The 27,973-nt window shown below is 49.7% G+C and overlaps 1 protein-coding gene across 4 annotated transcripts in view; it reads right to left on the bottom strand.

The window, feature by feature from the left end:
- Positions 1-27,973, bottom strand: part of LOC144830731 (uncharacterized) — a 54,849-nt gene that overhangs the window by 10,488 nt on the left and 16,388 nt on the right. For 3 of the 4 annotated variants that reach the window (XM_078688936.1, XM_078688945.1, XM_078688965.1), the window contains one exon: positions 11,296-11,387. The gene's annotated coding sequence lies outside the window, so the exon portion shown is untranslated. Of the gene's footprint in view, positions 1-11,295; positions 11,388-14,720; positions 14,885-27,973 lie in introns of all 4 variants that reach the window. The other variant, XM_078688956.1, reaches the window with a different exon arrangement.

Below are 27,973 nucleotides of genomic sequence, written 5' to 3'. Positions count from 1 at the left end.
CTGAACTCTCAAACTGCACTCTCAAACTGCACTCTCAAACTGCACTCTCAAACTGCACTCTCAAACTGCACTCTGATTCTGCACTCTGATTCTGCACTCTGATTCTGCACTCTGATTCTGCACTGCCCGTAGTCCCATCACACGCAGGCGGCTATGGAAGCCCGAAAACAAATGGAAGCGCACTAGCTGGTAAAACAGTCCTGAGGGTTAATGCTCCTGCTGCTGAGGTATGGGTGTAGCCTGCAGGTCTCAGGGAAGAATCCAACGGACAAACCTAGGTGAGCGACTGTACATTCTCTAAGCTCTGTGTTTAATTTGCAGATCACACCCTCGTATCCGGGTAAGATAGCTCAGTTGGTTAATGTTGCTGCAATCTTTGTATATTCACGAGGCAACAGGGTTGAACGCTGGTCGAGTACATTAGTGAGTTAATGGTTCTTCAGCCAGTGTCTACTTCTGCCCATGGTTTCTATATTGGTTGTGTCTGTGTGCAACTGGTGCTGGAATCTGTGTATTCTACCAAGTGCCGGGGCAGGACGTTCCGAGCTTCGCCGATACAGATGAGGGAGGGGGCCGTGGGCCCCCGTGTCTTGCTGTCTCAGCGCCGGATGAATGAGGCTAATGAAGCCCTTTCCCGGCATGGCATGCAGCAGCTGCGCGCTGAGCGCTGCTGAATGGTGAACGCGCCCGGCCATCTGGATTCACTTACGGAGGCACCCTGACAGCTCCTAATTATAATTAATGTACTTCTGTGCGCGCACACGCACAAAAAATGCCAAACATGGCGGACGAAAACTACATTTAGCCTATCACGTCAAGGCTATTCAAAAGACACCACAGCGAAGACGAATCACTGGCCAGATGACATAACACACTAAGGAATGTGTCTGGCCAAAGCCCTAGAGATACTTTTTTTTCTCTTTAACATTAGGAGCTCGAAGTTCCACCCACTTCGTGGGCGTAGGCCGAGCCCTAAAAAGACATAATTCTGAATTTAGCAAGGGGTCAATTGTGTAGATCCTTCAAGGTTTTCCTATAGAAATTAACAGTTGAAATAACAAAATTTTGAAAATTAGTTCAAAACTACAGCCAATTGTGCCTACATTTTCACCTGTAACTTCTTCTAACTATGCTAGATTTTTTAAAGCAGTATACCGTTATATTCGCAGGATCCTTCTGGTTGTGGGGATATATCGGGCGTGTAGGTCCACGAGGAACCCGAGATACCCAGAGCCAATAACTGAGCTGCACCTTGCAATGGTCATTCATTGTGTACCGGGGAAAAAGCAATTCATTTGGTAAAATATAAAGAGTGAATAATAGGTATCAAGGAAACCTATGTATTTCTCATATTGGGAACAAGATTTGGAGTTTAGAAGCAGCGGTTATTTGCACATCTCGGAATTTGTGCGTAGCAATGCCAGCATGTGAATTAGGGGGCATTTTTCAAAATGTCTTCTTTTTTACACACTGTGTTACATTTGGAAGGCAGAAAGGTGTAGAAAAACAACTGGAAATAACACTTGTTCTACTATTCTGGGTTCCCCTAAGTCTACCAATACAAACGGCACCTCACTTGTGTGAGTAGGCCTAGTGCCGGTGACAGATAATGGGTTAAAATGCAACATGGGCATTTTTTGAAAACTAGACACCCTGGGGAATCCAGGATGGGGGCACTTGTGTGGCTCTCACCAGGTTCTGTTACCCAGAATCCCTTGCAAACCTCAAACTTTATAAAACAGAAAAGATTTTCCTCACATTTCTGTGATGGAAAGTTCTGGAATCTGTGGGGACCCACAAAATTGCAACCACCCAGCATTCCGCCAAGTCTCTCGATAAAATTGGTACCTGTGGGTAGGTTTAGTGCCCGCAACAGGAAACAGCCCAAAAACAAAATCAAAGTGGTCACATATTTTTTTAAAGGAAAACTGACACTTTTTTTTTTTACAGAGTTTTATATATCGCAAACTTGACCCGAATTGGGTATCAGAGCGCCTTAGAACGCTACAGTTGCATTACATGAGGACACATTCAGTTTTGTTAGTCACGGGTAGATTAAGTGATTTGCCCAGAATCACAGGATGTTCAGCTGTCATTGCCGAGACTCTAACCCAGTTCCCAAGGTTGGAGGGCGACAGCCCTAGCCGTTAGGCCAACTCCTCTCCCCTTTTTTCGCAATGTGCCTACCTGTGCATTTTGGACCCGGCACTTAGGGAAACATAGCAACAGGAAATTGCCCAAAACATACTGTGGAGACTTCAAAATTATCGATCACAAAAAGGCAAGGTTTTGCGAGGGACTCACCTGCGCTTTTGATCACGGGCTTGGCGGCCATCTAGGGAAACCTACCAAACCCAGACATTTCTTAAAAACTAGACACCCGGGAGAGTCCAGGGAGGGGTGACTTGAGTGGATTTCCCAATGTTTTCTCACCAAGAATCCCCTAGAAATCTCAAATTTTGCTAATAAAATTATATTATCTTCACATTTCCGTTTGAGAGCACCATGCCGGCACAAATTTCCTACCACCCAGCGTTCCCTTTAAAAAATAAAAATGACACCTCACTTGTTTGGGTGTCCAATGCAGAATCGCCTAAATAAATGTTAAAATATATATGGTACTTAGAGCTCACAGTGCTATTTCCTCAATATCTACGTTTTTGGCCTTTCCCATTCGCAGACCCTTGGCCACCCAAACAAGTGAAAAAACAACAAGTGATGGACTGAATGTGGATCAATGTCACACACTCCCCCAGTCAAAAGATCTGGGCCCAAATCCATCGTTTTTTTGCACTCCACACCACCCTGGGTTAGACAATGGCGATATGCAAATCAGCTCTGACCCTGTTGCCCCATGGGAACAGTCCAGTCCGAACTACAAAAGCCATGTCCTTCCCTTGTTGTTTTTGCAATTGCCGCCCTAAGTGCGCTGGGGATGCCCAGACGTGGGTCCCAGGCACTCCACACCACTTGGAGTCAAGCTAGCCGGGCTGAAGAGAGGTGTTACCTCGAAACCGGTCCGGTCCTCGGATGCTTGATTCCGTTCTGGGAAGGACATGGCTTTTGTAGTTCGGACTGGACTGTTCCCATGGGGCAACAGGGTCAGAGCTGATTTGCATATCGTCATTGTCTAACCCAGGGTGGTGTGGAGTGCAAAAAAACGATGGATTTGGGCCCAGATCTTTTGACTGGGGGAGTGTGTGACATTGATCCACATTCAGTCCATCACTTGTTGTTTTTGCAATTGCCGCCCTAAGTGCGCTGGGGATGCCCAGACGTGGGTCCCAGGCACTCCACACCACTTGGAGTCAAGCTAGCCGGGCTGAAGAGAGGTGTTACCTCGAAACCGGTCCGGTCCTTGGATGCTTGATTCCGTTCTGGGAAGGACATGGCTTTTGTAGTTCGGACTGGACTGTTCCCATGGGGCAACAGGGTCAGAGCTGATTTGCATATCGCCATTGTCTAACCCAGGGTGGTGTGGAGTGCAAAAAAACGATGGATTTGGGCCCAGATCTTTTGACTGGGGGAGTGTGTGACATTGATCCACATTCAGTCCATCACTTGTTGTTTTTGCAATTGCCGCCCTAAGTGCGCTGGGGATGCCCAGACGTGGGTCCCAGGCACTCCACACCACTTGGAGTCAAGCTAGCCGGGCTGAAGAGAGGTGTTACCTCGAAACCGGTCCGGTCCTCGGATGCTTGATTCCGTTCTGGGAAGGACATGGCTTCTGTAGTTTGGACTGGACTGTTCCCATGGGGCAACAGGGTCAGAGCTGATTTGCATATCGCCATTGTCTAACCCAGGGTGGTGTGGAGTGCAAAAAAACGATGGATTTGGGCCCAGATCTTTTGACTGGGGGAGTGTGTGACATTGATCACCATTCAGTCCATCACTTGTTGTTTTTACCCAAACAAGTGAGGCATCATTTTTTTTCAGGAGACCGAGGGGAACGTCAGGTGGTAGGCAAATTGTGCCAGCATGGTGTACCCACACAGAACTGTGAGAAAAATTTAATTTTTTTGCGGCGATCCCCAAGCTGAGATCCACTCGATTCTACCCTTTTCAATGATACCTCTCTTGTCTGCGGGGCGCTAGAGGGCGCACTGCGGAATGGCTGGCTGCTGAGTCGGCTCCGCCGGACGGGCGCGTCTGCTTGGTCCCCTTGATCCCCTCGATCCCCGAATCCTGCGCAAATTAGCTGAATGTGAGTCTGACGGCCCCGGCTCCAAGATGTGGAGATATCAGCCAGAAGATTAACGGAGCGCCGGAGTACTCAGCAGATAACCGAGCGACACTGCGAGACTGGACAAAATGGCGGCGCACGACCGTGACGACCACGTCTGAAAACGAGCGATGTCGCCCACAGACACTCACAGGGCTGACCCCAACCCGCAGCGCTAGCAGCGTGGTTCAGGAGCAGGCGAAAACCAGGTACGATATGCCTGTGCTGCAAGGGCTTATTGCAGCGGACACTGTGCGTTCCAGGAAAACCAACATGGCGGCGGCGGTGGAACGCATGATCGGCGACCCTGCTCCGGGCACCGCCAGCCCCCCGCAGCAATAACCCAGCGTGAGACCGGGTGGGGAAGCGCCGCACTACATAACAGCAAAGGCGGGAAAGAGAGTGCGGCGGCTGGGGGTGCACTGGGGAAAGTAGCGAGGTGCGGGGCTTCACAACGCTGCTACGTACTGCCACAAACAAAAAAACAAAAAAAAAGGCGCGAACCTGAACCGCCGTCCACCACGGGTCCGTAACTGGCAGGCAGGGGAGTACCCAGGCGATGGCAAGATCCCACAGTTAATGCGACGCCACGGGGCACACCTGCATCGAGCGCGGAGCTACAATATGCGTGTATATGACTGAGTGGAACGTCTGATGTATAGATCTACAGCGCAGGGGGCGGCTAGTGCTCAGGTACGGCGCACACGGACGACGACCAAGCCAGTGACTCCCACAAGCTCGCAAGTTGCTAGCCCATCTGCATCTCCGGGTGAGATGGGCAAGCCAGACAAGCAGCAGTCGAAGCTGCCCTTCGAGGCAAGAAAACAAACGGTAAAATCAGGAGCTAATCAAGAGGCGGACAGTGGCCAGATACTGGGGGACGGCGCCGGCATGGAGGAAGTACTACGGGCTATCCAGCAGAGTCTGCAGGATATGAATAACAAAATGGACAATGTCGTGGCAAGGGTGGACTCCCTGTCCACCAGGCTGGAAAATCACGAAGAGAGACTGGTGGAGGCAGAACAACGGATCTCCTCGGTGGAAGACCAATCCAGAGACCTCACGACAACACACAGCGCCATCGAAAAGACCCTGGAGACCCTGAAGGCAAAGGTGGAGGACCAGGAAGCGAGGTCCCGCCGCAACAACGTACGCATCTCGGGCCTGCCGGAATCCACCAACACCGGCAGGATGGAGACGTACGTGGAAAACATGCTGAAGGATATATTCGGAGCTGCAAGTTTCTCCGACGTCTTCCTGGTCGAACGCGCACATCGTTCCCTGGCCCTCATCCCAAAACCAGGGGCTGCGCCTCGAATAATCATTGCCCGAGTGCTCAACTATAGGGACAGAGATACTGTACTAAGACTAGCGAGGGAAAAAGGCGCCATTACTCATCACGGCAACTCACTAGAGTTTTATCCAGACCACACCATGGCGGTGCAGCAGGCAAGAAAGGAGTTTGCTCCAGTGAAAAAGAAGCTTCGCGAGATGGAAATTGGATATGCGATGCTATACCCAGCAAAACTTAAAATCCTGACGGATGGCAAGCCGGTGTTTCTCACGACGGTGCAAGCTGCGCAGGAGTACGTCAAGACCCTCACCAAGCGTCGGAAAGATCGGGAGAATGCGGGCAGAATGAGCGACAACGACTAACGACGGGATGGCTGGCCTATGCGTAACGCTGGATTGCTTCTTCGAGGATGGCTCCAGGCGGCGGACGTTGAATTTGGAGCGAGACTGTACTTTGCGCTTCACGAGGCTGAGGTCATTGCTGCTGGAGAACATTGGAAGGGGGACATGCATGGCAGTTACGCAGTGAGTACAATTGGGGAGCGTAGTTGTAATACCCACACCCGTGCTTGGTGTGTCACCTGACTAAGAACATGCGGCCGGCAGGCTGTCCTAAATGCGCTGTCTATGTGCAGCCCCGAGACACTGACTATGAGGGCGAAAGGCACTGCCTGTATTCCCTTTGCGGCCTCGAAGGGGGATGGGGGAGGAAAAGACTGTCATAAATACATGCGGGGGGATGGGAAGGGGAGATGGAGAGGAGGAACATTTTGATGATAACAATATGCAAAATCGCGCCCGTCCACATCCACTTTGTGGATGGAGATGTGTGCTTCGGGCGACACCCCCAGGAGGGTGTACCCCACAACAAGTTTATTCCCAGTTCTAAAGTTCGGGGGGGAATGGCTTTGGCAAAGTTTGGGCGCTGAAGTGGGTGGTGGGGGGGTAGGGAAGCTGAATATGTTCCATATGTTTGCACTGTGTCTGAGAAGCATTGCGACCTCTTTTGTTGCCTGTACTATTAATGTTAAAAGCGCGCTTTTCCTCAGGTGGGTACACAGCACACGCGGCACACGGATAAACCTGTTCACATGTTAATGGCACGCGTTGACACACTCAACTTCCTCACATGGAATGTCAGGGGGCTGGGGAACCCAAGAAAGAAAAGGCAGATGTTCGCATACCTTGACAGGCTTAAGGTGGATGTGGCATTTCTGCAAGAAACACACATGGCACCCACTTCCACATCCAGGCTGGGGAACAAATGGGCGGAATCCGCCACTGGCTCATATTACTCGACATACTCCCGGGGCGTCAGCATTTTGATCAAGAAAGGGACTCACTTCAATATCAAAGACACGTACACTGACGCAGGGGGACGTTATGTCATAGTGGTGGGCGAGGTGAGACAGCAAAAAATGGCACTAGTGAATGTGTATGGCCCGAATGTGGATGATGCAGGTTTATTTGAAAGGTTATGGCACATAATAGCAGATATACAAGCAGACAATGTAATCTGGGGGGGGGGACTTCAACGTCACACTTAGCGAAGGGCTTGACAGGGCACCGCACGCACTTGAGCAACATACCAAGGCAAGGGAAATGCTGCTGGACGCCATATCTGATTTGCACATAAGCGATGTGTGGCGGGTACTGCACCCAGGCGAACAGGTGGCTACACACATCAATGCGGCGAATAGGAGCTGGTCCAGACTGGACTACTGGCTAGCCACACAGGACGTCCATACATGGGTAGAGCAGATAACACATCTCCCGAGAACACTGTCTGATCACGGCCCGGTCCTCCTAAGGTTACGAATCCCACACTATGTCCCGCCGCCCTACACCTGGCGATTTAATGCGCAGGCTTTGCGAGATCCCCTATACGTTGATATAATCCTGAAAGCAATTACTGACTATTTTGAGCTTAATGCCCCCACTACGGAGGACCCGTGCCTTCTATGGGAAGCTTTTAAAGCAACAATTCGGGGCGTGTGCATTTGCACATCAGCAGGTATATTAAAAGATATCCGTCACCAGCTTCAGAGGAGGGAGGAGATGCTTCGGGAACTGGAACAGCGATACACAAACACTGGGGACAAGGCATTACTGAGTGACATTCAGATACTACTGTTGGAATACAACGCATTTGCTGAAGATGAGCTTAAGTACATCTTCAAGAGGACAACGGCTAGGAGATATGGGGAAGGGGGCAGGCCGGGCAGAGCTCTGGCGGAAAAGATTTGCTCTGGTAGGGCGCCACAACATATAGCGACTATACAAACTAAACATGGCACACGTGCACACGACATACCGACAATTATGGGTGAATTCAGAGAAACATATGGGGCACTGTACGAGGCTAGGGCTCAAATACCACGGGAGGAAATATTGGAATACATGGCCGACATAGAGCTCGCCTGGCTGGCAGACAGTCACAGGGAATATTTAGCGAGGCCTCTCACGACACAAGAAGTCATAGATACTATCAAAAGACTCCCAAATGGCAAAGCACCGGGTCCGGATGGTTTCGTCATAGAATTTTATAAAGCATATGCGGACAAGCTAGCGCCACACCTGGTACATCTGTATGAAGCCGCGCACGAAGCCCAAACACTTCCACCATCCATGAGAGAGGCGTTGATTATCGCTCTTTTGAAACCGGGCAAAGACGTAGAGCACTGCGATTCCTATCGCCCCCTCTCATTGATCAACGTTGACACTAAGATACTGGCAAGCATACTAGCGGACCGACTGAAGCCGCTCATGCCGATGTTAATAAGACCGGACCAGGCAGGTTTCATCCCGGATAGGTCTACCACCCACAACACTCGCACACTTTTTGCTCTGGCACATTACTTGGCCCCGACTACCAAAGCGGTTGCTGTCTTGTTGGATGCGGCCAAGGCATTCGATACGATTGACTGGCCCTTCCTACACGCAGTTCTAATCCGAATGGGGTTCCCCCCATTGTTCATCGGCTGGATCACAATGCTGTATTCGGGCTTATCAGCCCGCATACGGGTGAACAAACATCTCTCGACCCCGATAGACATCAGGAGAGGCACTCGACAGGGGTGCCCTCTATCGCCAATGCTATTTGCTCTCATACTGGAGCCCTTGGCGTGTAAAATACGGCAGCACCACCACTATTCAGCTATTCAGTTGCCAACAAGACCCATACACATAGCCTTGTACGCAGATGACATGGTCCTCTACGTAAAAAACCCGGAGACGAACCTGAACCCGCTGCTGCGGGAATACATTAAATTCGGCCAATACTCGGGTCTCCGCATCAACTGGAGCAAATCCCTCATACTCCCGCTGACGGACGGTACCCAGCCCATAGCACTGGATTACCCCCTGGAATGGCAAGAGGAACCGACAAAATACCTAGGCATTTGGTTCCATCGGGACCCAGAACTGGTCATTCGCACCAACTACGGGAGAACCGTCTCAACGCTGACAGATAAGGTCAAGAGATGGACTGGGCTACCGCTCTCGCTTGCAGATCGACTCGCCATAGTAAAAATGGTACTCCTGCCTAAATTTTTATATCTTTTTAATAATATCCCTATCAAGCCTCCGGCGGAGGTGTTTCGCAACATAAAATCTCTCATGCTCTCCTTAATCTGGGCGGGGAAACAGGCTAGATTGGACCTGCAGACTATGACGCTGCCATATGATAAAGGGGGTTTCAAGGTGCCGGACATTTATTTATACTATCAGTGCGCGCAGGCTCAATTCGCGCATTATTGGTTTCATGAGATCCCATTTCTGACGCACGTTGCGGTAGAACAAGGAGAGGCTGATCCCATCCCACTGAAGAGTATATTAACGCACAAACGTCCCAGATTACACGGACACGACATTAACCCAGTGAACACCACGGTGGAAGCATGGACGACACTGAGTAGGATGGCACGATGCACACCACTCTATGCACCAACACTCCCTCTGGCTCACCATCCAGCACTGTCTGTCACACAGGAGCAGGTGGGGATGGACCTTCTAAGACGTGCTGGAATTGACACCCTAGGTGATTTATATAGAGACGGGCACTTTGTAACGCTGGATCAACTGACATACATACAAAATCCAACACTGTTGTTTAGTTTTAATTACTACAGATTACAGAGGGCGGTGAAAGAACACTATACGACATTCCCCGCAGAACCACAGGCTCTCGCACCGCTGACACTAGTGCTCACCACCCCCACAGCATCACACTTGGTGTCTCGACTGTACCGCAGCGCGCAATCTAGCAAAGGGGGCAACACCACAAAAGCCAGGGAGAAATGGACCGCAGCACTGGGCGACGACCTCACGGAAGAGGAATGGGAGGCTTCCTGCATGCTAACGGGGATGCTGACACCTAACGGAAATCTTAGGCTGATTCATTATAAGTATTTACATCACATGTATCACACGCCTGAGAGACTACATAGATACGGACTGCGGGACAACTCCAACTGTACTAGGTGCGGACAGGAACACGCAGATTTCATACACTTAGCATGGCACTGTGAGGCGGTGGCGCAATATTGGGATCAGGTGGTGCAGACACTCAACACTATCTTGGGGGCCGCACTGCCCTGTACTGCCAAAGTCTGCCTCCTGGGGTTGGTACCACAACTGAGAGCGAGTCGGCGTAAACTATGTGTAATTGCACTACTAATGGCTAAGAGGAGAATATCCATACATTGGAACAGTACGCGGAAACCAAAGGTGAAAAACTGGCTAGAGGATCTGACCTATTGCAGAGACACTTTAGTCACATACGAGGAGGAGTTACCTATGGGGTCCCGCCCCAGAGACTTTTGGGAACCTCTCAGGCAATATCTGGTGTCGGTGGCTGCTGACGATGAAACATGCTGAGCGCTTAACTGTTACAGGTCATTAGCTACTCTGTGCAATACATGGTGTGGCAATGAGGGAGGGAGAATGTTGTGACACAGTGCTTTAGAGTTTTAAAGGGGGTTACTGTTTTGTTGTTGGGTCACTCCCCTGAGGTTACAGGGGTTGTGGCTGGAAATACTGAAAATGTGAGACTGATCAGGCATAAACACCGCGCTGATGCATTGTCGAACACCAAGCCTACACTGACACTAATAACGCGCCGCCGGACCTAGTGTTGTCGGCTGATGGGCTGTGTATGGATGAACCTCTGCTTTACTTGTATGAAACATGTACAGCCGGCCTTCACAGGATGTAGGCGATATGTTTGTAATATTCCTATGACAATGTGCAATAAATGTCTTACTCAAAAAAAAAAAAAAAAAATACCTCTCTTGTCTGCCTACGTGCTCCGGGTGAGATAGCTCCAGGAGCATGTAGGCAGTGAAAGTGAAATGAGCCGATCAGCAATTTTCACTTTCACTGTTGTGACTTCAGCACGCCATGCGTGCTGATTGTCAGTACACTGAAAAAAAGTGCCTTCGGCAGCTGGGAAAGCTCTTCACCAGCTCTCAAGGCTGTTTGCAGCAGAGGGATTTCAAAATAGTGGGCCTTGGACGTAACAGTTACTTCCTTGGCACCGGAGCGCAACAACCTTGGACGTAACCGTTACGTCCAAGGCATGGAAGGGGTTAGTAGATCTTGCTCTGACATAATGTAACTGGCAATGCTTCCCATCCATAATGGGCTCTACATATGCCATATATATTATGTAATTGATGTTCCCTGCAACCTGTATCACTCAAAGAGTTTCCACTTGTTGATGTTATACAAGAATATAAAATGCAATCAAATATTTATGAGATAGTGAGATGCAAACATACCTCCATCCTGCACATCCTGGGACTAGACTGCTGGAAAGAGATCGATGGGAAATGAGAATGGTTTGGAGGTGAGCAAAACACTGAAACATTACCTGAAAGAACAAATTAAAAAAATAGTAAGGAGAAGATAGAAGGATATTAGAAATGACAATAGGGACGAGCAAGAGAATGAAATAAACTCACTAGCCATGTGATTTTTTACAGAGCAAAAAAATAAAAAATGTTTTAAAAGTTTGCAAAACACTGGGAAAAAAACATAATTTAGAACCCATAGAAACTGAAAACAGAAAAGCCTATGCATCTTATTTTCAATGTGCATTATCAGAGAAGAGGACTTGCTACATGTGATGAAGCGAGGGTAGAAACAAAATTTTGTATGCCCCTTGTGAAGTCACTTTCTCATAACAATAATATGAACTAATCGTGTGGTTTGCAAAACTAACCAATCTAGATTAAAGTTGCACCAACACATGTACACGTGGGAAACTAATCTTGCCTATGTTGCAATCGTAATTAACTAATTTTGTGATATTGTCATGTTCCTAATTAATAAGCAGCTATTAAATTAATCGAATCCGGCATAAATGTGCTTTTGTTTACGTCTGTTTGTGGCCAAAACCTGGACATAAGTGAGTATATCACGCATAAATGTGCATTCTATTGCTAGGTAACAACTAACAGGGATACTTCAGTAAAAGAGGAGGTTAACAGAATGGGTTTTAATTCAATAATTAATAGTTATTTGTGTTTGTTTTGATAATAGTTCCCGAGTGGGCCTCTGAGGCCTTCTTGAAAATGGCAGCAGTTTGAGGCCTGGTAACTGAAGCAAAATGCGCAGGCGATGGGTTTGTAAGATGCTGCAGTCGGAAAAGAATGGCCTGTGCCTACGCTCTGTAGTTCAAGGACGATTAGCCCTGGAACCCTGAATGTCTGCCAACAAAATGGAAGTCCGTGTTGGGATCGTGAGAGTTTTTGTGAAACTATCGACTTAACGAACATAGACGAAGAAAACTTTAAAAACAATGGACGATTCAGTTTTTGCTGACTCTACAGGAAGTCATGGGGTGACATATTGAACATTTCGCTTTCCACCCCTTGGGAGAGCCAATCAGAACTTTGCTGGACCCTAGATGATATAAAATGTAGATAGTTTAGTTAGTGAAAAAGGGTCTAAAAGACTGCATCTGGATGATAGAAAAAACTCTCTTTTCTGATTTCATCTTTGTACCCTGACATGCTGTCAAACTGCTGATCGGACTCTGACACGTAATAACTCTGCCAGTTATATTTTAGGATTGGGACTTAGAGCGAGTAGAAATGGCACTTTTAGGCAAGGAAGGTAGTTAGGAAGGTAGAACAGAGTCCGGGGAACTATTATGTCTTTTGTTAATACCTATGTCCTTTGAATCTTATTAAATGTCATATTTTTCTTAACTCCATTCTGAGATTTAAATGTTAATCTTTTAATGTGTGAAATACCTTTTTTGAACTTAATCAGTTAGACTACGTGAATAAAATTTAAAGTCATGACGAGAGAATCTCCTAGAAATAAAGTTAGATTAAATGAAGAATTAAGCTGGTCTTGTTCATCCTTGGTCTAATTTTCCACTAGTAGATCTATCGCATGAGATAAAATGGTGGCGTGTCTAATAAAATTATCGTAGAAAATGAATACCATGGTAAGTGAATTTAAACTGCAGACGTACATATTGTAAATAGATAGGATTGATTTAGGCACTCCGCTATGATCCAGTAGCTCTCCTTTGAATCTCATCAATCAATGAAGAGAGAGAAAGTGTGTAAGTGAAATCAGTGTTATGGGCCCCACTGGTGAATATATGTGTAATGTGTGACTTCAGGGAAAGATGATGAGGTTTTAGAAATTATTTTTGGAGTAGCGCTGCATCAGTTACATAACTTGGTAGCAGAGTAGTGGTTGCTATGGAATTAGCCAGGATAATGTACAGAAAGAAATATACAGAAGTTAATGTATAGAATTACGACTAACATCTGTTGAATTCGTATTACGTTATATGTAGCCCTGAAAAGGCTTTAGAGGATTGCGTGAAGCTGGTCACTCTGTCTGCAGGCAGAGGAAGTGTGGCAAGTGAAGTCACACATCGCAGAGTCTGTTTAAAAAAAAGTAGTATTGTCGTATACTGCGGTGGTATCGTCGTATATCACTGTTTAGGGACTCTACGTGTGAAAGGATAAATGCATAGCGAGGACAGTCGATGAAGTCTTGGCTTTCAAGCATAGGGATTAATGTGTATCCTGGTTTAAAATTTAGCGCTGGGAGAGTAATAGAGCTTAACCCGAGCTTGAGTGAAGGGTAAGGTAGAGGAAGTGGTGCTACTTTATCGGCGACTGTAAAATTCTGTGATAGAGAAGAGGTAAGCGATGTCTACTGGAAATACAGAATACTCGTACGATTGAAAATCTATCACTTTGTTTAGCGAAACAGACGAATGGACGGGCTGGGCAGTGGGGAGGTTACTCTCATGTCCTTTGGCCAGATTTGCACCAGAGAGGGGACCCAATGGCTCCCTGAACTGGTTTGAGCTGGCGTATACAAGGAGGGCACCAAATGTGCCCTTCAAGCAGTCGGAGTGTCGCTGGCAAGCACCCCCACCCTGTCCCAATACACTAAACCCTGTCTGGGAGGTGGTCACACCACCCTGTGACAGGATACCTATTGTCTGCCTTCCCGTGCTCCAGCTTGGCTCAGCAGTAGGAGGTCAGAATCGTTTCTCAGGGCAGCAGCAGTCAAAGCTTGCTGTACGGTTCTGGACGGAAGGTACCAGAAGCACTGAGAGCCTACTGAAGGACCTTTACATTGCCTGGAATCCTACCTCCCACACTGTTTACTGTGTGGGAGGTATGATTCCTAACTCACTTGTAAGGGGAGAGGGTCAAACATAAGTCTCCACTATCCTGAACCCCCTAGAGTAATCTGTACACACATAAAGGGATAGGGAGAACCAAACAAGACAAAACAGACTCGAATAAGGCAAAAATAAATCTGTTTAGAAAACTGCCCTCACTCACACACAAATGTGGGTGACATGCTTAATCGTCGGGTCTGCTTGCAATACGCCTTGGCGTAGCCACGCTCAGGACGGAGCATAAGGGAGGGGAAAACAAAAAAACAGTACAAATAAACAGAAACGTATACAAAACAACACAAATGTGCCAGAAAACTTATAACACGGTGAATGTCACCCTGTGACTGGGTATCGTGATAGAACAAAGTGCAGAATGGGAATTGCTTAAAACTGGCTCATGGATACCCTCATGAAACTTTATTTATGGGTTCCACGACCAGGATTAAAATATAGAAGGATGGGCAGTGTTTTAAAGAGAATTCAGGATCCCAAAACACCCCTCCCTAGACTACTTGTGCCAACATGTTTCGACGGACTTACTGTGCCAAAAAATACACTGGTCACCCCGGTCTTCTTCAGGACGTCTATCCATCCCAGTCCTAGCGTCCACCTCGCCGAAGTCCGGCTGGTAGAAAGAATATGCTGGATCGGGAATCGATCAAACACGTATGGAGGAGAGTCCCACCATCGAGGGAAAAAAAATTCTACAATAAAGCACGACCAATAATAGTAAGCTTCCATGTCTTGTGCCATGGCATTCATATAATATCTCAATACTATCCCCAAAGAGTATATAAGATATCTGCAGCTGCAATAATACGCAGCACTTCTCTGTGACAATTTTAGATCCACTTCTCACCCTACCTGCCGTACTACAGTTGAAATTTTATATACATTTTGTAAATGGGGGTGCACACCTGTTATTTTCTTATTTGAAACCAAAATCTTGAATGGGGTGCAACAACTAACTAGAGCTTTCAACTCTAGTGGCTAATTGAGTTTGGTTATTACAAGCAGCGTGGCCTGACTTAGTTGCGCACAGTTTTCCATCAAATCCCAAAAAGTTTTTAGTTAGGGCGATCTCCGCCAGATGTTAAACAAAGGATCTGGGCGTCTGACCACTCTTCCGCATATAGGATATCTTCCAGTACCCTTAGAGTTTCCCTCTGCGGAATATAACTAAAAACTTTTTTGAATTTGATGGAAAACTGTACTTGCAAACCCATGGTACATCGATGGGTAGTGTCTTTGCGCCAAGTTTGGCGGGGTTGTATGTGGGGGCCTTTGAGCATACAGTGATTTTTGATACCACCTGCCCTTGGGGATCAAACTTGAAGTTGTGGCGTCGTTATATTGATGACGTTTTGGTGGTGTGGGAGGGTGATGAGTCATCTGTTGCCCTCTTCTTGGAGTGGCTCAATCTAAGAAATCCCCTCCGCCACTTTACCTCGACTGTCACCAAAACAAGCTTACCCTTTTTGGATTTATTGATAGAACCAAAAGGAGGGACGCTACAGACCAAGGTGTTCCACAAACCCACCGACAAGAATGCACTATTTGGCATTTGACAGTTTCCATCCTAAGTCCCTTAGGGACAACTTGCCAGTGGGTCAATTCTTCCGTATACGCCACAATTGTACAGAACGGGCAGATTTTACAGCAGAGGCAGACCTTTTATCCTCGAAACTCCAATACAGGGGTGTTAGAAGCGGCTGTCTCTAGTTGGCAGAGGTATACACTTCTGACAAATAGGGACACACCTTTTCTAGTCAGGGCAAGGGGATCACACACTTAGATAACCCCTGCTCACCCCCTTGGTATCTTGGCAAAGCAGACAGGCTTATCTCAGAGGCAGTGCGTTAAGCATTTATGACCACATACAGTAATAAAGTGAATACACTACAAATGGACACAACACAGTAGTATTATAAAAATAAGGATTTTTATATAAGGCTTAGCACAAGACCAAATAACGACAAAAATATACCACAGTCTTAATAAATACTCTTGGAAGGAAAAATAATAGTTCAAGCACGGTTTCTTCTTAGCACAAAGTCTTTAGTATCAAAAGCAACTCTTCTTCTTTAAAACACAGTTCTTGGCAACAATGTAACCCACACGGGAGTCACACGACGTCGAGGCAAAGTTAATCCAAAGGTTCGGCGTCGACCGCGAGGAGCGCTACGTCGAGCCCGGAGTCGCACAGACCCCAACAACACAGTACCTTGGAAAAGTGAAGCACTCGATCAGCGGCGTCGAGATGTCCGGCGTCGCGTCTTCGGCGTCGATCGGGCCTCGGAGTCGGGGCGATCTGCAGCGGCGTCGACCGAAGTCAGGCAGGAGCAGCGCTCACGAGGTGAAGCAGGATACGGCGTCGTCGATGTCGATGTTGCAAGAGTGAGCAGCGCTCACGGCGTCGAGAGGGCTCGATGTTGATGCGATCAGCAGCGGCGTCGACACAGGGTCACTTGGAGCTGGAGCCGAACTCGCTACTCACCGGCGTCGCTACTGGCGTCGATCGGGCCCGGCGGCCGGCGTCGAAGGTGCGGGACACTGGAGCCGTTACTCACGATGTCGAGCTGGATTTGGCGACGTCCGTCGGCGTCGAGATAGCTGGATTCTTCAGAGGTGCTGGATTTCAGGTTCCAGCAACAAGCACTTTCAGCAAATCAATGAAGTCCTTTAACCCTGTGACTTCAACAGGAGACTGGCACTTCTTCCAGCCCTTGGAGATTTTCTTGAGCAAAGTTTGAGAGTACACACTCAGTTCCTCTCTCCTGGTTCCTTGGCAAAAATAAAGAAGCAACTGCAGGATTCCCCCAACAAACAGCACTCTGGCAGAAGGGGTAGGCAGTCCTTGGATCAGCAGGCTTCTTGTCCTTGGTTCAGGTTTCCTTGTCAGAAGTGATCTAAATTCTTGGTTCAGGGGTCCTTCTCTTATACCCCTTTTTGGCTTTGATCCCTTTGTCCATGCAGGGGAATTTCCCCCCATCTTGGGTTTGTTGTGGGTGTTGCCAGGCCGAAGCACCTGGCCTATTCACTGGACAGGGCAGAGTCCTCAGCCGCCCAGCAGGAGCGGAGCCAGCATTGTCACTGGCAGGGGCAGGGCCATCAGTTGCCCGGCAGGAGGTGGGCCAGGAAAGTCCCAGGCAGGCACAGAGTCATCAGCCGCCTGGCAGGGGAGCAGAGCCAGCATTGTATCAGGCAGGGCAGGCTATCAGGAGCTACTCTTCCCCTACTCTCAATGCAAATGCCCCACTCATCCCACACTGACTCATTCAGACCTCTGGAGCCACCCAGCTCCTGTCACACGCACACCAGAACCAGCAGAGACCGGTAGATAGTTAGACAAGAAAATAGCTACTTTCTAAAAGTGCTATTTTCAAACACAGAGTCCAAAAACCATCCACCCAAACGGATGCGTTATTAAACCCTGAGTTCAGGGATACCAAACTCGACATTGCACCATGCTCCCCGAGCCCGCTAGGATTATAGCATTAATAATCCTGGCAGCCCATTCTAACTGATGGAGAGCAGGTAACCTTACAATAGTGAAAAACGAATATGGCTGCAATTCACTATTAGGACATGCCAACCTTGTCAGGCTTGTCCTACCTTATGCTTACAATGCACCCTACCCGTGGGCCTACCATAGGGGTGACTAACATGAAGTTAAGGGAAGGTTTAGGGACTGGCAAGTAGGTGTACTTGCGCAGTCCTCGTGACAGTCAGACTGCACGCGGTCTAGCAATGGTAGACCTTCAGACATACTTTTACGAGGCCGCTCTTGTGGGTGGCACAACACGTGCTGCAAGCCCACGAGCAGCATTTGTATTTACAAGCCCTGGCACTCTTGGTGCACGCTACTAGGGACTGATAGTAAACCAAATAAGCCAAACATGGACGTCAATCAATACAGCAATTTCACATAGGGAGCACTTGCACTGTGGCACTGATCAGCAGTGGCACAGTGCCCAAAGCAATATACCAGCAAAACATCGTAAACAGAGGAGGCAAACAGAAAAAATGGAGGAGAGACTCATGCCAATGATGCCAGGTCTAACACGTGTCCCCTCCAGCTGAAATGTGGGGAGAACTACCCTTACCCTAGGGAGTCCTCATCACTAAGGCGGAAAAATCTGGACAGACCATCAGCATTGGCGTGATCTGTGCCAGGGCGGTGTTCCACCGTGAAGTCCATCCCCTGTAGGGAAACGGACCACCTCAACAGCTTTGGATTCTCACCCCTCATCTGCATCAACCATCTGAGGGGCCTGTGGTCTGTCTGAACCCGGAAGTGAGTCCCAAACAGGTAGGGTCTTAGCTTCTTCAGCGCCCAGACCACAGCAAATGCTTCTCTCTCTATCGCACTCCACCTCTGTTCCCTGGGAAGTAACCTCCTACTGATGAAGGCTACAGGTAAGTCTCGGCCTTCTTCATTCACCTGGGCTAGAACAGGCCCCACGCCATGCTCTGAAGCGTCCGTCTGGACAACAAATTCTTTAGAAAAGTCGGGTGCCTGGAGTATGGGTGCTGTGCACATTGCAGTTTTCAGGGTGTCAAAGGCCGTCTGACAGGCGTCAGTCCAGATCACAAGTCGTGGCTGCTTCCTGGAAGTCAACGAAGTCAAGGGGTGGACAATGTTACCATAATCCTTGACGAACCTCCTGTAGTAACCCGTGAGACCCAAGAAGGCTCTCACCTGAGTCTGGGTTTTGGGCGGTGCCCATGCCAGGATGGTATCAATCTTGGGTTGCAGGGGGGCCACCTTGCCTCTCCCCACTTGGTGCCCCAAGTACACCACTGAACCCTGCCCAATCTGGCACTTACTGGCTTTGATTGTGAGGCCTGCTCTGCGCAGGGCCAACAACACTTCCTGGAGGTGGCGCAAGTGTTCCTCCCAGCTGGCGCTGAACACTGCGATGTCGTCCAGGTAGGCGGCACTGAAATCCTCCAGCCCAGCCAAGACCTGGTTGACCAACCTCTGGAAGGTGGCAGGGGCATTCTTCATCCCAAAGGGCATAACCCGGAACTGGTAGTGCCCATCTGGTGTTGAGAATGCTGACCTCTCTTTTGCCCCATCAGTCAAGGCGATCTGCCAATACCCAGACGTTAGATTAAACGTACTGAGGTACCGGGCAGCCCCCAACCGATCTATGAGCTCATCAGCTCTGGGGATGGGGTGCGCGTCGGTCTTGGTGACTGAATTGAGTCCTCGGTAATCCACACAGAACCGAAGTTCCGGTGAAGCACCAGGCGCTGCAGCCTTTGGGACCAAGACCACTGGGCTGGCCCAAGGACTGCTAGAGGACTCAACCACCCCTAAGGCAAACATTTTGGAGACCTCCTCCTTGATGTATGCTCTGACCTTGTCAGTCACTCTGTAAGCCTTGCGCTTGACAGGAGTGCTGTCCCCGGTGTCCACATCATGGACACACCACTGAGTGACACCAGGAATCAAGGAAAACAGATCAGGGAATTGTCCCAACAGTTGGCGACAATCCTGCTGCTGTTCAGGGGTCAGTGTGTCAGAGAGGACAACACCATCCACTGACCCATCTTGCTCTTTGGCATACAGGAGGTCAGGAAGAGGCTCACTCTCCTCCTCCATTCCAGCATCTGTAGCTAGGAGCATGCCCACTTCGGACCTTTCTAAGTGGGGCTTTAAACGGTTGACATGCAGGACCCGCAAGGGGTTCCTGGGAGACTCCAAGTCCACCATGTAGGTGACATCGCTCTTTTTCTCCACAACCTTAAATGGTCCAGTCCACCTGTCCTTGAGCGCACAAGGTTCCACAGGGGACATGACCCAAACTTTCTGACCAGGCTGAAGCTCTACCAGAGTGGCCTTCTGGTCGTACCACCGCTTCATCTCCTCCTGGCTGGCCTCCAGATTTGCCTGAGCAAGATCTCTGAAGCGCCTAGTCTGGTTCCTGAAGGCCAGCATGTAACTGTATACATCCTGGGGAGGTTTCCTGGGAGCTTGCTCCCAGCCTTCTTTGACCAGACTCAAAGGTCCTCTTACCGGGTGTCCATACAAAAGCTCAAAGGGGCTGAACCCTAGAGACTTCTGTGGCACCTCACGGTAAGCAAACAGCAGGCATGGCAAGAGGACGTCCCATTTACGCCTCATTGGTTCTTCAAGACCCATAATCATGCCTTTAAGGGTACGGTTGAATCTCTCAACCAACCCATTACCTTGAGGGTGGTAAGGAGTGGTGAACTTGTAGGTTACCCCACACTCCTTCCACAGAGACTTCATATAGTTGGAAATGAAGTTGGTGCCCCGGTCTGACACCACCTCTCTGGGGAACCCCATTCGGGAGAAAACACCCATCAGTACCCGTCCCACCACGGGGGCCGTCACTGTTCGGAGAGGGATGGCTTCCGGGTACCGTGTGGCATCGTCCACCAAGACCAGGATGAACCTGTTGTCCAGGGCTGTCTTGGGGTCCAGGGGCCCAACAATGTCAATCCCCACCCGGTCAAAGGGGGTACTGACCACGGGAAAAGGTTGGAGGGGAGCCTTCTGCTTCCGCCCGCTTTTCCCACTTGCCTGGCAAGTTTGACAGGTCTTGCAATGGACATCTGTATCCCTTCGCATCTGAGGCCAATAAAAATGGGTGACAAGCCTGTCATAGGTCTTGTCCTGCCCCAGATGTCCAGCTAAAGGAACGTCATGAGCCAAACCCAGTAGGAAGGCTCTGAAGCGCTGGGGTACCACCAGCACACGGGCTGACCCAGGCTCAGCAGCCTTAGGCTCGCTATACAGGAGATCGTTCTCCCAGTAAACAAAATGTGACCCTGACTGATCACCTGAGGTTTGGGCTGAGGCCTGCTGCCTCATACCCACAAGAGAAGGGCACACTTTCTGTTCTGCACAGAATTCCCCCCTGGAGGGACCACCATCCTGCTGCCAGTGGGTCAGCTCGGGCAGGTCTCCCAGTTCAGCAACTTGTTCACGGGTGGGTTCCAGGGCATACCCCTCAAGGTCTGCCTCCTCCTGGACCACGGGAACTATGGGGGACGGTTTCCCGCGCCCCCTGCCTCTTCTCTTCACAGCTGGGTCCTGGGCCATACTTTCAGGCTCCAGAACCCCATCAACACCGTTACTTGCTGTCATTGATCGAGTGGTTGCACACACCCACTCTGGCACACCCAACATTTTCAAATGTGTCTCCCTCTCCACCTTAGCCCAAGGGGAGTCTTCCAAATCGTTGCCCAGGAGACAATCAACAGGCATGGCGGGCCTCACAGCAACCTGAAGAGTACCTGAAACTCCCCCCATTCAAAGGGAACCTGAGCTACCTCACAAGCTCTCTGGGAGTTGTCAGCAGCTATCACAGGGTAGAATGCGTGGGGAACCACCTGCTCTCTGGACACCAAGTGACACTTGACAGCTGTCACACTCGTTCCGGTGTCTCTGAGAGCTTCCACTCTATGGCCATTAATGGTCACCCACTGCCTATATTTCTTAGTGTTACTAGGCAGAGGGGGTGGAGGGACCATTTCCATGTCTCCTAAAGAGACCAGGGACATCTCTGCGGGACCCTCCCCACCATGGGCAACCATCTCCTCCCCTCCCAGGGCTACACTCGCCAACTGACAGGGAGCTGCACGTGGTGGTGCAGTAGAGTTCTTCAAGGGACACTGGGGATCATAAAACCGGTGTCCCACCTGCTTACAAGTGAAGCAGGTCATTGGGCCCCTACGAACAGGTTTACCTGTCGGGGCCTCTGACTTCTTCTCTGGGGGAGGCTGGGAACCCTTCCCTTGGTTCCCTTGGGGATTACTTTGGGGCCCTTTCTGGAACTCCTTCTGTTTACCCTTGTCCCCCCCACTCTTCTGCTGGGGACCCTGCCCACCTTTGGCTGAGTCTCCCACTGGACCCTTGTGGACCCTGGTACTGACCCAGCAGTCCGCCTCTTCAGCAAGTTTTCTAGGGTTAGATATCTTGCTATCAATAAGGTGCTGGCGCAGCTCTGGAAAACAGTTATTAGACAAGTGCTCCCAAGCAAACAAATCATAAAGAGCATCATAACTTTCCACTTTGCTGCCCTTTACCCAACCATCCATGGCTCTGCAAAAATATGACACATATTCCACCCACGTAGTACCAGGCAACTTCTTACATTCTCTAAAGGCCTGTCTGTACTTTTCTGGGGTTAGGCCATACCTTAACATTAAAGCATTCTTCATATGAGTATAAGACATCCTATCCTCAACAGGCATGTCTAGCAGGGTATCTCTTCCCTCATTCACAAAGCGACCCCACAACCCCGCTCCCCAATCCTTCGCAGGGACCCGGTGGGCCAACAATGCTAACTCATATGCTTTAAACCATTGACCAATATCCTCATTCTTCTGAAAATCTTTGATCACATCTTTGAGAAAATAAAACCTACTTTCTGCAGGCACAGATGGGATGCTGCCACCAGAGGGATTCAATTCTAACTCTTTAGCTTTGAGCTCCAACTCCCTCAACCTGGTATCACGCTCCAAAGCTAACTTCTCTCTTTCAAACTCTAACCTTTTGATCTCCAGATCAGCTTCTCTCCTGCCTCTTGCATTCTCTAACTCCAACTGCCCATCTATCTTAAGTTTTGCCATTTCCATGTTGTATGCTCGCTCCTTCGCCCTTTCTTCTCTTTCTTCAGGAGAAAGACCTTTGGAGGAAACACTGCTGCCAGGAGGGGAGGGGGGTCCATTCACTGGCACCTCCTCTTCCCCTTCCCCTGTCGGTACCACCACCGGATCAGAGGAATCTCTGGCCTCTAACCAGGCCTGCAATGCTTTAAGAAAATCTTCCTTAACTTTGAGGCCTGTTGTAGGAACTTTAAATTGCTTGCAAAAGGATTTCAGCTGCTGTACTTTGTAATCCTTTATCTTACTCCTATCAAACTCCTCCACAACAACAGGGGTAGTGACTCCGGCATCACTCATGGTCAAAACTGGCAGTTTCAAAAATCAAGCTTCAGGAAATTTGGAGAACAAAAATAGAATATCCAACCAAGTAGATTGTGGATGCGCTATGGTCTGCTTTCACTATGTAGCACACACTAATCACTGCACATGGGTCATAAATGCAAAGTTCAAATCCTCACCGCTGACCCACCAATGTTAGAAGCGGCTGTCTCTAGTTGGCAGAGGTATACACTTCTGACAAATAGGGACACACCTTTTCTAGTCAGGGCAAGGGGATCACACACTTAGATAACCCCTGCTCACCCCCTTGGTAGCTTGGCAAAGCAGACAGGCTTATCTCAGAGGCAGTGCGTTAAGCATTTATGACCACATACAGTAATAAAGTGAATACACTACAAATGGACACAACACAGTAGTATTATAAAAATAAGGATTTTTATATAAGGCTTAGCACAAGACCAAATAACGACAAAAATATACCACAGTCTTAATAAATACTCTTGGAAGGAAAAATAATAGTTCAAGCACGGTTTCTTCTTAGCACAAAGTCTTTAGTATCAAAAGCAACTCTTCTTCTTTAAAACACAGTTCTTGGCAACAATGTAACCCACACGGGAGTCACACGACGTCGAGGCAAAGTTAATCCAAAGGTTCGGCGTCGACCGCGAGGAGCGCTACGTCGAGCCCGGAGTTGCACAGACCCCAACAACACAGTACCTTGGAAAAGTGAAGCACTCGATGATCAGCGGCGTCGAGATGTCCGGCGTCGCGTCTTCGGCGTCGATCGGGCCTCGGAGTCGGGGCGATCTGCAGCGGCGTCGACCGAAGTCAGGCAGGAGCAGCGCTCACGAGGTGAAGCAGGATACGGCGTCGTCGATGTCGATGTTGCAAGAGTGAGCAGCGCTCACGGCGTCGAGAGGGCTCGATGTTGATGCGATCAGCAGCGGCGTCGACACAGGGTCACTTGGAGCTGGAGCCGAACTCGCTACTCACTGGCGTCGCTACTGGCGTCGATCGGGCCCGGCGACCGGCGTCGAAGGTGCGGGACACTGGAGCCGTTACTCACGATGTCGAGCTGGATTCGGCGACGTCCGTCGGCGTCGAGATAGCTGGATTCTTCAGAGGTGCTGGATTTCAGGTTCCAGCAACAAGCACTTTCAGCAAATCAATGAAGTCCTTTAACCCTGTGACTTCAACAGGAGACTGGCACTTCTTCCAGCCCTTGGAGATTTTCTTGAGCAAAGTTTGAGAGTACACACTCAGTTCCTCTCTCCTGGTTCCTTGGCAAAAAAAAAGAAGCAACTGCAGGATTCCCCCAACAAACAGCACTCTGGCAGAAGGGGTAGGCAGTCCTTGGATCAGCAGGCTTCTTGTCCTTGGTTCAGGTTTCCTTGTCAGAAGTGATCTAAATTCTTGGTTCAGGGGTCCTTCTCTTATACCCCTTTTTGGCTTTGATCCCTTTGTCCATGCAGGGGAATTTCCCCCCATCTTGGGTTTGTTGTGGGTGTTGCCAGGCCGAAGCACCTGGCCTATTCACTGGACAGGGCAGAGTCCTCAGCCGCCCAGCAGGAGCGGAGCCAGCATTGTCACTGGCAGGGGCAGGGCCATCAGTTGCCCGGCAGGAGGTGGGCCAGGAAAGTCCCAGGCAGGCACAGAGTCATCAGCCGCCTGGCAGGGGAGCAGAGCCAGCATTGTATCAGGCAGGGCAGGCTATCAGGAGCTACTCTTCCCCTACTCTCAATGCAAATGCCCCACTCATCCCACACTGACTCATTCAGACCTCTGGAGCCACCCAGCTCCTGTCACACGCACACCAGAACCAGCAGAGACCGGTAGATAGTTAGACAAGAAAATAGCTACTTTCTAAAAGTGCTATTTTCAAACACAGAGTCCAAAAACCATCCACCCAAACGGATGCGTTATTAAACCCTGAGTTCAGGGATACCAAACTCGACATTGCACCATGCTCCCCGAGCCCGCTAGGATTATAGCATTAATAATCCTGGCAGCCCATTCTAACTGATGGAGAGCAGGTAACCTTACAATAGTGAAAAACGAATATGGCTGCAATTCACTATTAGGACATGCCAACCTTGTCAGGCTTGTCCTACCTTATGCTTACAATGCACCCTACCCGTGGGCCTACCATAGGGGTGACTAACATGAAGTTAAGGGAAGGTTTAGGGACTGGCAAGTAGGTGTACTTGCGCAGTCCTCGTGACAGTCAGACTGCACGCGGTCTAGCAATGGTAGACCTTCAGACATACTTTTACGAGGCCGCTCTTGTGGGTGGCACAACACGTGCTGCAAGCCCACGAGCAGCATTTGTATTTACAAGCCCTGGCACTCTTGGTGCACGCTACTAGGGACTGATAGTAAACCAAATAAGCCAAACATGGACGTCAATCAATACAGCAATTTCACATAGGGAGCACTTGCACTGTGGCACTGATCAGCAGTGGCACAGTGCCCAAAGCAATATACCAGCAAAACATCGTAAACAGAGGAGGCAAACAGAAAAAATGGAGGAGAGACTCATGCCAATGATGCCAGGTCTAACACGTGTCCCCTCCAGCTGAAATGTGGGGAGAACTACCCTTACCCTAGGGAGTCCTCATCACTAAGGCGGAAAAATCTGGACAGACCATCAGCATTGGCGTGATCTGTGCCAGGGCGGTGTTCCACCGTGAAGTCCATCCCCTGTAGGGAAACGGACCACCTCAACAGCTTTGGATTCTCACCCCTCATCTGCATCAACCATCTGAGGGGCCTGTGGTCTGTCTGAACCCGGAAGTGAGTCCCAAACAGGTAGGGTCTTAGCTTCTTCAGCGCCCAGACCACAGCAAATGCTTCTCTCTCTATCGCACTCCACCTCTGTTCCCTGGGAAGTAACCTCCTACTGATGAAGGCTACAGGTAAGTCTCGGCCTTCTTCATTCACCTGGGCTAGAACAGCCCCCACGCCATGCTCTGAAGCGTCCGTCTGGACAACAAATTCTTTAGAAAAGTCGGGTGCCTGGAGTATGGGTGCTGTGCACATTGCAGTTTTCAGGGTGTCAAAGGCCGTCTGACAGGCGTCAGGCCAGATCACAAGTCGTGGCTGCTTCCTGGAAGTCAACGAAGTCAAGGGGTGGACAATGTTACCATAATCCTTGATGAACCTCCTGTAGTAACCCGTGAGACCCAAGAAGGCTCTCACCTGAGTCTGGGTTTTGGGTGGTGCCCATGCCAGGATGGTATCAATCTTGGGTTGCAGGGGGGCCACCTTGCCGCTCCCCACTTGGTGCCCCAAGTACACCACTGAACCCTGCCCAATCTGGCACTTACTGGCTTTGATTGTGAGGCCTGCTCTGCGCAGGGCCAACAACACTTCCTGGAGGTGGCGCAAGTGTTCCTCCCAGCTGGCGCTGAACACTGCGATGTCGTCCAGGTAGGCGGCACTGAAATCCTCCAGCCCAGCCAAGACCTGGTTGACCAACCTCTGGAAGGTGGCTGGGGCATTCTTCATCCCAAAGGGCATAACCCGGAACTGGTAGTGCCCATCTGGTGTTGAGAATGCTGACCTCTCTTTTGCCCCATCAGTCAAGGCGATCTGCCAATACCCAGACGTTAGATTAAACGTACTGAGGTACCGGGCAGCCCCCAACCGATCTATGAGCTCATCAGCTCTGGGGATGGGGTGCGCGTCGGTCTTGGTGACTGAATTGAGTCCTCGGTAATCCACACAGAACCGAAGTTCCGGTGAAGCACCAGGCGCTGCAGCCTTTGGGACCAAGACCACTGGGCTGGCCCAAGGACTGCTAGAGGACTCAACCACCCCTAAGGCAAACATTTTGGAGACCTCCTCCTTGATGTATGCTCTGACCTTGTCAGTCACTCTGTAAGCCTTGTGCTTGACAGGAGTGCTGTCCCCGGTGTCCACATCATGGACACACCACTGAGTGACACCAGGAATCAAGGAAAACAGATCAGGGAATTGTCCCAACAGTTGGCGACAATCCTGCTGCTGTTCAGGGGTCAGTGTGTCAGAGAGGACACCCATCTTGCTCTTTGGCATACAGGAGGTCAGGAAGAGGCTCACTCTCCTCCTCCATTCCAGCATCTGTAGCTAGGAGCATGCCCACTTCGGACCTTTCTAAGTGGGGCTTTAAACGGTTGACATGCAGGACCCGCAAGGGGTTCCTGGGAGACTCCAAGTCCACCATGTAGGTGACATCGCTCTTTTTCTCCACAACCTTAAATGGTCCAGTCCACCTGTCCTTGAGCGCACAAGGTTCCACAGGGGACATGACCCAAACTTTCTGACCAGGCTGAAGCTCTACCAGAGTGGCCTTCTGGTCGTACCACCGCTTCATCTCCTCCTGGCTGGCCTCCAGATTTGCCTGAGCAAGATCTCTGAAGCGCCTAGTCTGGTTCCTGAAGGCCAGCATGTAACTGTATACATCCTGGGGAGGTTTCCTGGGAGCTTGCTCCCAGCCTTCTTTGACCAGACTCAAAGGTCCTCTTACCGGGTGTCCATACAAAAGCTCAAAGGGGCTGAACCCTAGAGACTTCTGTGGTACCTCACGGTAAGCAAACAGCAGGCATGGCAAGAGGACGTCCCATTTACGCCTCATTGGTTCTTCAAGACCCATAATCATGCCTTTAAGGGTACGGTTGAATCTCTCAACCAACCCATTACCTTGAGGGTGGTAAGGAGTGGTGAACTTGTAGGTTACCCCACACTCCTTCCACAGAGACTTCATATAGTTGGAAATGAAGTTGGTGCCCCGGTCTGACACCACCTCTCTGGGGAACCCCATTCGGGAGAAAACACCCATCAGTACCCGTCCCACCACGGGGGCCGTCACTGTTCGGAGAGGGATGGCT

The sequence above is a fragment of the Lissotriton helveticus genome, chromosome 1_1, assembly GCF_964261635.1.
Source record: "Lissotriton helveticus chromosome 1_1, aLisHel1.1, whole genome shotgun sequence".
In the NCBI taxonomy this organism is placed as follows: domain Eukaryota; kingdom Metazoa; phylum Chordata; class Amphibia; order Caudata; family Salamandridae; genus Lissotriton; species Lissotriton helveticus.
The sequence above is the reverse complement of the archived record's forward strand: the minus strand, read 5'-3'. Positions and strand labels throughout refer to the sequence as shown.